Source organism: Camellia sinensis, chromosome 4 (genome assembly GCF_055761805.1).
Source record: "Camellia sinensis isolate YWXY chromosome 4, ASM5576180v1, whole genome shotgun sequence".
NCBI lineage: Eukaryota > Viridiplantae > Streptophyta > Magnoliopsida > Ericales > Theaceae > Camellia > Camellia sinensis.
The window spans coordinates 90,582,585-90,592,626 of record NC_138964.1 but is presented as its reverse complement, the minus strand read 5'-3'; positions in this window follow the sequence as shown (position 1 = coordinate 90,592,626).

The following is a 10,042-nucleotide window of genomic DNA, read 5'->3' as shown; positions in this document are numbered from 1 at the left end:
AAGAACAATTAAAATAAACGGCTACAAACAAATGGTACAGGATGCATCAATATGCTTCTCCATGTTTCATACCGGCGAATAGAGCATCTGTGCTTCTCCATGCTTCTCCATTCTGATCTAGTAACTAATTAGCTTGGGTCCCGTAAATGTGTCATTCGCTTAACTGGCCAAGTTTAACTCAACCTAATCTTGCATAGCCACTGAGCAATAGAATTTACTGAATATTTGTAGTTTAACGATATCAGTTTAACATAAGCACCACATTTATGGTTTCTTAAATCATTTAAGTGTTAAATTTTCAAGCCCAGAAGGATGAATTTGAATTCCCTTTGACTTTCTTCCAATTCCTCTTTCTTTTCCCTTATACTTTCTCTTTTGGCTCTCAAAGCAGAAAGTTTCTATCTTTCTCTGTGCCTTTCCATCCTTCTCTCTTTTGTTCCGGGAACAAATTAGCTTGCGCCCCTAATTGTTTCATTTGCTCAAGTGGCCAAGTTTAACTTAAACTAATCTTGCTTAGCCTCTCAGCAAGAGAATTTACTGAGTCATTGTCACATAATGACCTTAGTTTAACATTAAACACATCATTTAAGTTTTCCGTAATCACTTAAGCGTTTAATTCTCAAGTCTAAAACGATGAATTTGAATTCTCTTTAATTTTCTTCCTATTTCTCTTTCTTTTCTTTTAACTTTCTCGTCTACCCTCAAGAAGATAGTTTCTCTCCAACTTTCTCTGTGCTTCTCCATCCTTCTATCTTTTGTTCTAGGAAACTAATTCGCATGGGACCCTAACTGTTCCATTAGCTTAAGTGGCCAAGTTTAACTCCAACAAATCTTGCTTAGCATCTAAGAAAGAGAATTTACTGAGTAATTGCCACTTAACGATATTAGTTAAACATAAGCATCGCATTTAAGGTTTTCCAAATTCCCCAACTGTTCAATTCTCAAGCCCAAAAGGACGAATGTGAATTCCCTATGATTTTTTTTCCCGTTTCTCTTTCTTTTCTCTAACTATCTCTTCTATCTCTCAAGAAAAAATTTTCTCTCTAACTTTCTCTGTGCTTCTCCGTCCTTCTCTCTTTTGTTCTAGGAACTAATTAGCTTGGGCCCCTAATTGTTCCATTAGTTTAAGTGGCCAAGTTTAACTCAAACAAATCTTGCTTAGCCTCTAAGAAAGAGAAGTTATCGAGTAATTCTAGCGGAACGATATTAGTTTAACTTAAACACCTCATTTATGATTTTCGAAATCACCAAAGTGTTCAATTCTCAAATCGAAAACGATTTTTTTTTTCCTATTTCTCTTTTTCTTTTCTCTAACTATCTCTTGTGACTCTAAAGAAAAAAGTTTCTTTCTAACTTTCTCTGTGCTTCTCCATCCTTCTCTCTTTTGTTCTAGGAACTAATTAGCTTGCGCCCCTAATTGTTCTATTAGTTTAAGTGGCCAAGTTTAACTCAAATTAATCTTGCTCAGCCTCTGAGAAAGAGAATTTACTGGGTAACTGTAGCTGAACAATATTAGTTTAACTTAAACACCTCATTTATGATTTTCGAAATCACCTAAGTGTTCAATTCTCAACTCCAAAAGGATGAATGTGAATTCCCTTTGGTTTTCTTCCTACTTCTCTTTCTTTTCTCTAACTTTCTCTTCTTCTAGCTCTCAAGATAAAAGTCTCCCTCTAACTTTCTCTGTGCTTCTTCATCCTTCTCTTTTTCGTTCAAGGAACTAATTAGCTTGGGACCCTAATTGTTCCATTAGCTTAAGTGGCCAAGTTTAAGTCAAACTAATCTTGCTTCGCCTCAAAGATAGAGAATTTACTGAGTAATTATCGATATTAGTTTGACTTATGCACGTCATTTAAGGTTTTCTAAATCACCTACGTGTTCAATTCACAAATCCAAAAGGATGAATTTGAATTCCCATTGATTTTCTTCCTCTTTCTGTTTCTTTTCTTTAACTGTCTCTTCTAGCTCTCAAGAAAAAGGTTTCTCTCTAACTTCTCGGCGCTTCTCCATCATTTTCTCTTTTTTGTTCGAGAAACTAATTAGCCTCGGCCCCCTAATTGTTTCATTTGTTCAAGTGGCGAAGTTTAAATCAAACTAATCTTGCTTAGCCTCTAACAAAGAGAATTTACTGAGTAATTGTAACTTAATTTATTCACCCAAAAATTGTAACTTAACAACCATTAGTTTAACTTAAACACCTCAGACCAACCTAAGTTTGAGTTAGAACAAAAAGGGAAGAAATTAGGAGCTTCTCTCTCCAGATTCTAGAGAGAGAAAACTCCCCTTGAATGTAACAATGGTGTATTGCTGTAATCTCTGATCGTTGGGATGAGAGTGAGAGTGTGTTTGTGAGATAGTGTTTCTGCCATTTGCTTTTATGCATTTAGGATAGATTATGTAAGATATAAAGAGATTTAGCTATCTGGCTCTGCATTTTTGTGTTATGAAATAGCTTTTATGAAGCTTGTGTGAAACTCGTTCGGTGGGTGGGTCGTTGTTCTGCTAGCTCGCTGAACTGGCCGTGTGGTGCGTTCACCGGCGATGCTTTCACTGACGGTATAATTTGGAACTTTGTGAGTTTTGTTCCAGTGTTGGTCAGAGATGGTTCAGATACTGGTTTGTACAATTTGTGAGCCTCATCGAAGGTCTGGGTCGATTCTGTGCTGGCTCTGTGCTGCTGGTGATGGTTTTCTTGTTATTGTTTCTTTGTTAGTTCTAGCTTGTTGTATTTGGGTTTCAAATTGGGTCTGTCGCTCTGGCATTGGCAAGACTTTATTATGGCACTGGTTTTGAGACTCTTCTCCGACGTGTCTGCCGCGAGTTTGACTCAACTCCAGCACTGGTCTAGCTCTACGCCGTTGCTACGGTGATCGTAAATGTTCGTTGATGAATATTTGTCCCGTTGACTTGAGTTCAACCTGGAGGAGCTCATGGTGGGTGCCGTCGCCGTTTTATAGTGGAGACGATCCCCTATCTAAAGTTGGCTTCAGGTATGTACTTTGGGTTTTGGGTCTAGTGTCGTCACCGTCGGTGAGTATTCCATCGGCGTGGTTTCCGCCTTTTCTGGAGGTGGGTGTTTTCAAGCTTTCCGTCCCAGCTTTCATGGTGATTATGTTTGAGGGAGGTACGTGGGCCACACGCACTGTTTGGCGTGTTGAGTAAGTTAGTGTTAAGTTGGTGGAGCACGTGGGGGGCGCCAAAATTCCCGCCCACTCAGATCAATTTTTGGTGAATCTTTGTAGTATATTGGAGTGGTTTTCAATACTGTGGGCTAGTTTTTGTGTTTTACTATATTTTAATATAGTTGGTTTATATGTTTGCCTATAGAGTAGGCACGTGGGTTATTGGTCAGATTGTTGATTGTGTAATGGCCGTCCATGGGTCAACTGTTGGGCTGTGAGTTTGGGTTGGTTAAGTGGGCCAGCCGTTGGGTTCATTTTGTTTTATTTGGGTCATCGATTTTGATTGGTTGGCTTATATAATTTTGTTTAGCCTCGATGCTGCAGATCATTTATAGTCGATTTCTCATGTTGTTTAATCGTGTGATCCTCATGTGACTCGATACGAGGTTAGTTTTGAGCCATCGCCGCCAAAAGTGATTGAGGGGTCACTGCTATGGGGAATAGTGGTTCGATGTCCAGCCGAGTTAGAGACTGGGAGATGAGTGGGAGGTTAGCTACCGATTTTTTGGTGGCTTCTTGTCTTCATGTGACCCATCTTAATTGATCGTTTGCCACGCCTACCATGGAGTGAAGGGCACACTGCTGTGGGGTTTGAGGCTTGTGATCTACCAAGGAAGGGACTGGGGGATGTGATGATTTCTCTCATGCTATTTTGGCTATGTATTGGTTTGTTGCTGAGGGGCTATCTTTTTTACGCTACAACTCCCAAGACCATTGATTTTGGTGACCGATCTTGCTTGCTTCATGTGACTCTGTCCGAATCTCTCATGGGATAGATTTTTCCTCCGTCATTGCTTTGGTTAGTGGCTAGGATGTCACGGCAGTGAGGAGTGGGATGCTTATTGGATTCCGTGTGTGTTATCTGTGGTAGAGACTGGGGGCATGTGGGAGAGGTTATCTTTTTTATTGGGCTTGAGGGTTGTTGCTTTGTGAGTGTTTTTTTTTTTTTAAGCATTGTGGTTTTTGTTTGTATCTTTGCCCATATATCCACCCCAAGTTTCCATCTGTTATTTCGGATGGTAGGGGTTACTTGGGGAAAAAAAAGGATATATGGGCAAATTTGGGCTTTTTTGTTCTTTTTCCGATTGTACTCCCGCTTCTGCGGGATTGGGTTTTGTTTATTTTGTAATCGTTTATTTATTGTTGTTGGGCGTGCTTGGGGCATGCCCCTTGTAAACTTGTAAATTTCATTGTCTTTAATTTATGACTTACTCACCAAAAAAAAAAAAAAAACTTAAACACCTCATTTAAGGTTTTCGAAATCTCCTAAGTGTTCAATTCTCATGTCCAAAAGGTTGAATTTGAATTCCGCTTGATTTTCTTCTTATTTCTCTTTTTTTTCTCTAACTTTCTTGCCTAGCTCTCAAGAAGATAGTTTCTCTCTAACTTTCTCTGTGCTTCTCCATCCTTCTCTCTTTCGTTCTAGGAACTAATTAGCTTGAGCCCCCTAATTGTTTCATTTGTTCAAGTAGTGAAGTTTATATCAAACTAATCTTGCTTAGCCTCTAACAAAGAGAACTTACTGAGTAATTGTAACTTAACAACATTAGTTTAACTTAAACACCTCATTTAAGGTTTTCGAAATCTCCTAAGTGTTCAATTCTCAAGTCCAAAAGGTTGAATTTGAGCTTCGTTTGATTTTATTCCTATTTCTCTTTCTTTTCTCTAACTTTCTTCTCTAGCTCTCAAGAAGATAGTTTCTCCCTGACTTTCTCTATGCTTCTCCATCCATCCAAGGATGCTGGGTACTTTTGGGTTTGTGTTGTTCAAAGGTGGCTGCTACTTGTTTCTATTGTACAAGGACCCTATCCATTACAAGACATGGCCTTTGTACAATCCGATGGCTAGTAACCACCCTTTGATTCTCGACCTTTGGATGTAGCCCTCGGTTTTCTAGGTTTTGTATAGTGTTTTTAATTTTGTGGCTGGGCTTCGGTGATTTGTTGCCGAGGTTTGTGTTTTATGTTGTTGTTAGAGCCTGGGGTATGCCCCTTGTATTCTTGTAAATCTTTTTGTTTTATTTATTTCTTATTCACCAAAAAAAAAAAAAAAATGTGGCTAACCAAGGATTGGATGACGATGGTGTATGTGATCATGATCGTTTGGAGGGTGCTGAGTTTCAACAAGGGGTTGAGGAGTTTCGACAAGAGGCGGAGGAGGAGGTGTTTCGGCAGGAGAAAGTGGAGAAAATTTTCTTGGGCCGATAATATCAATAGAGGGAGCTTGGGTATGAGGGGCGAGAGTTGTCTTTGCTGGTGAAGCCTTTGGCAATGGTTGCTAATGATGAGTTTCAGGGTGATACTTCGTTTCAAATAGAGGAAGACATGGGCAGAGATCAACGGCTTGATAGGGAGGAGGTGCCTTTGACGGAAAAGGTTTCAAAAGGAAACTATAACTAATGACATCTAAGTAGAATCACAATCACAAAGATATTATTCTAACACAATCACAAAGATTTTATTCTAACATAAAACTGGACTATGCAATTGAAGGATGATATATTTAAGGTTTTTTTTTAATGACTCCACTGTTTATTTATGACAGCCAAAAGATTGGGATGAGAAGCTAGAGGTAATGAAATATTACATTACCAAACCATCTTTGTTTTTACCTGAATTCATTTGACTACTTAGAATATTGGTTTTGCAGTTGGACTGTAACATTTTCTTGTTTTCACAGGGTTATGATGATATCCCAAAGGAGGTTCTAGATCCTGATGCCAAGAAGGTTATCGTTTAAAATTTTCTTGTTATACTTTGCATTCAGATTTTCTTTTACTTTGTTTATTAGCAAAATGCTATCAAATTGGTCTATGCATTTGGAGGATGATATATTTAAGGTTGATCAACCAAAGGACTTTTTTTTTTTTTTTACTTTCTCTATTGGTATTATGGGTGAGTACTTCTACTTATAGTTTCCTGGAAGACCTGTGAATCCTTTCTGGATTTATGCTTTTGTTCTCAATTTAAAGCCCTCAATTCCAATCATTTTGGTAGAATCGTTACTGATTTTATGCTTTTAGTTTTTAGAGTTTTTTAGTTTGACAGAATCCATTTTTTTTTAAATAAAAAAAATCATTAAAAGAAAGCAATTGTCACAACTCAAATTCAAACATGACCATAAAAGAAAGGCTGTCAAGTTGGCAAAGATGGTAATTGGAGATGTGTTATGCATGTGTATATATAGGCATGAATTTTAGTTTGATAAATTGTTTTGTGTTGACTTGGCCATGGTTTGAACTTAATTAACTACTATGGTCTATAATCAAATACATGTAAACTTGGAGGCCAATCATGATTTTATTTTATTTTTTTATATTAACAAGCTTTCATGGTCTGTGGTTTGCTTGATTAGCAATCTACCAGAGCTATTACAAGAGTAACATAGTCTTCCAATTGCAGCAGTAGACCACCAATTCATGGTCACTTCAGATTTTTAACCGTCTCCCTGTCCTTTCTTTATGAATCCCCCAAACCTCTCTCCCTCTCTCCTTGTTTGAAAGAAGGAACAAACAACCTCAGTTATAGGCTTCTCTAAGATTTTATTCTTCAAGTAGAATCAACATATCGCTTTCAGAGCTTGTGATGCTCTCTCTCTCTCTCTCTCTCTCTCTCTCTCTCTCTCTCTCTCTCGTTTTCTTGTTGTTGTTGTTTCCTGAATAACTGATTTTTAATTATTTGGTTTTATTGTGTTCACAGAGTTAGTTAATAAGCAATCCTCTGGTTATATCAACTGTTAATAATTATAATTCTTATGAATGTGCCTATGTATGTTTGAGATATTTGTTTGTGTAGAAAGGTCTATAGTATAGAATTAGTTGTTATCCCTGTTGGGCTGACTTAGCGAAATCGTTCCAAACCACCTTCTTTCAAGAATTGGATTGGCTAATAATGAGTTTGCTCAGTTCATCACTTTAGTCAAATATCTGTAATAATTTCTGCAATTGTTAGGGTTAATTTTGAAAATTTTCAAACCCTTTTGTGGGTCAATAACAACAAATTTTGGTCTGCTTTGCAGCCTAGCATGTGAATCCAAGATTTAAACTTTAAGAAGAACCATTGAAGTTAACATTGTTGGAAGAATTGTATAAAATGGAAACCGACAATCTATACCACTCCTCCAATTTTCTCACATTCCAAAGCATAATTGGTTTTTATGGCGTTAACAACATAATCTATTATTAGATATTGACCATGCTTGTTCCGCTGAGCTCGATTATTCATTGTTATTTTATTTTATTTTTATTTTACTGTGGATCTGTTTGATTCCCTTGAAAAATTTATACTTTCTAGTAAAGATTGGTTTATTTTGTATGGGTATTGTTGTTCACCTGATGTTGATGGAGCAAAGCTTATATATGTTTATTTGTTTTTGTTTTTTTGGTAAGGTGGCCTTTCAAGTGAACCCAAAAGGCCTTGCTTCGTCCTTTTATCTTGCTCTCCCTTTTTGGTTGAAATGTTTGAATATTCAATAGCATTAGTTTACATTCTGTATTGTTTCTTTATGTTGAATTTCTTTCTTTTTGCTTTTGTACTTGGTTTGCTTAAGAAGCACATTGCTTTCCATAGCTTGTATGAGACACAAGATGCATTTTGTTTTTTCTTTTCTGTTAATAATTGAAAATCAGGCAGATGATTGCCATATTATCTTTTTTGGTTGACCTTCAAACTAAATGATGGATCTATTGTAGCTCTTATTGTTCTCTATTGGAACAACAGCCAAGGTTGGACATGTTTTGGAAATTCTTTGAAAAACTAGATGTACAAGTATGTATGTATAATTGCTGTGTGCATACTGTATGTATGTGTAAGTATTCAATTACTGAAGCTTGAACTCAATAGAATTGCAAGGAATTGCTTACAAGTTTCTAGGGTAGGTATGCTTTTATGATTTACCTACTTAAATCCATCGCTACAAGTTTGCGGCCAAGTATTTAAGTTGTTTATTATTACTCTTTAGTTTTCTAGTGTAAAATGGTGGGGCCATGCTATTTTAGCTTAATTTATAGAAAATTTCTTTAAGCTTATATCAATCTAACCCTAAAACACTACCTTCTTTTTCCCACCGTTGTTGTGAGCTCTTCGTGCCTCTCAATCTATATATTTTAGATTATATCGATCTAACCCTAAAACCCTAACAATGACAATGATGGAGAAGAAATAAAGACGGAATTGCAAGGATTGATTGTCCAAAATCTTGCAACATTTGCTTCACAAGGTGCCGCCAACAGTGGCGGAGGGAAGTGAGGACCAGGGGGGTCACGTGCCCCCCCTGGACCTTGGGCTTCTTCATCTTCTTCTTTTTTTTTGTTACAAATATAAAGAAAATATTTTAAATAAAAAAAATTAAAAAAATATTATTAGAGTAAAATGTTAATGACATTTTAAAAATTATGAGAATAATAATGATTATTTTGATTGAAAATGAAGAGACTATTATAAATCATATTATCTATGAAAATTTTATGAAAATTTTTGAATATAACAGTGAGTTCATTATTATTGACATGAAAGTATACGTAATCTCACTATAAAGATATGAAATTTATTAGATTGTTAGTTACATTTGACATGTGAGGTTCACTCTCTATGTGTTTATTTACTATTAGTTGATGATATCACATACTAATAATGACGTGGTATTACCATTATATTGAATTTTTAATAAAATCTTGTATAAAAAAATAATTTATCATTATATAATTTAGAAAAATATTTGGGAGCCCTAATTCTGTGGCTCAAATGTGGCTCAAATGGCCAAAACGACGTCGTTTTGGCCATTTTGATGTTGTTTTGTACTCAAAACGACGTCGTTTTGGCCATTTGAGCCACATTTGAGCCACAGAATTTGGGCCCTCTACCATTGCTCTATAATTTATTTTAAGACTTATATCTATATTTTTTTATATTGTCCATGATACACTTGTTATAAATAACATTATTTTTTTGATGTTTCTCGAAATCAATCGTAAAAACTTGCATAAAATATTTTTGTAAAAATTTTCGATATTGTAATTAATAAGTGCCTCTAATTTAATTTTCTGGTCCCGCCACTGGCCGTCAAAGCCTTTTTAAGAAAGCTGTGGAAATCTCTCGTCTCAACATCGCCGGCGTCGCTTTCTCTCCTATCGGCACTCCTTCCGATTTGGCGACGGCGCTCTACAAATTGAATTGGCATCCTGTGGATGTTTCGAAGTTGAACTTGTCGATTCTGAAAGAATATACGAGTAATTTGGAGAAATAACAGTCCTATTTATTGATGTCTCTTGAAGAGATGAAGAGTAAGAGAGACAATTCATGGAAAGGAGATGATGAGGAAGTTGAATTCACTTTTGAGGAGCTCATGTCAGATGATTTGGAAGTTGTTATTCAGTCGTCTGAAGCAACGAAAAATAATGAAGAATGTGAAGCGATGGTGAGAGAATTGCTAGTTCATGATCATGATTTGTTTACATTTCAGATGCACTTAAATGTATTTTTTAGATACACTTAATTTAAATGTATTTTGTTTGGATTTAAATTTTTTTGTGTAGATGAAATACGCAAAGTGCTTGATAAAATGAACGATTCAGATTATCGAAACGCGACATGTTGTAAGCCTCATGGGCCAAAATAATACTCTCTAATCCAAATTTTGAAATGAAAGGGATCTTCCTCTTAATTCGATTCCCTACTCCCTATGAAACCTCTTAAATTAGAGAGAGAAAAAAAAAAAAGAATCACTAATGCAGTTATTTTATATGAGGGAATTCTCTGCGATCCACTCTTAAATTAGAGAGAGAAAAAAAAAAACACAACCACTAATGTAGTTATTTTATATGAGGAAATTTTCTCCGGTCCATAATTTGAATTGAAGAGCGC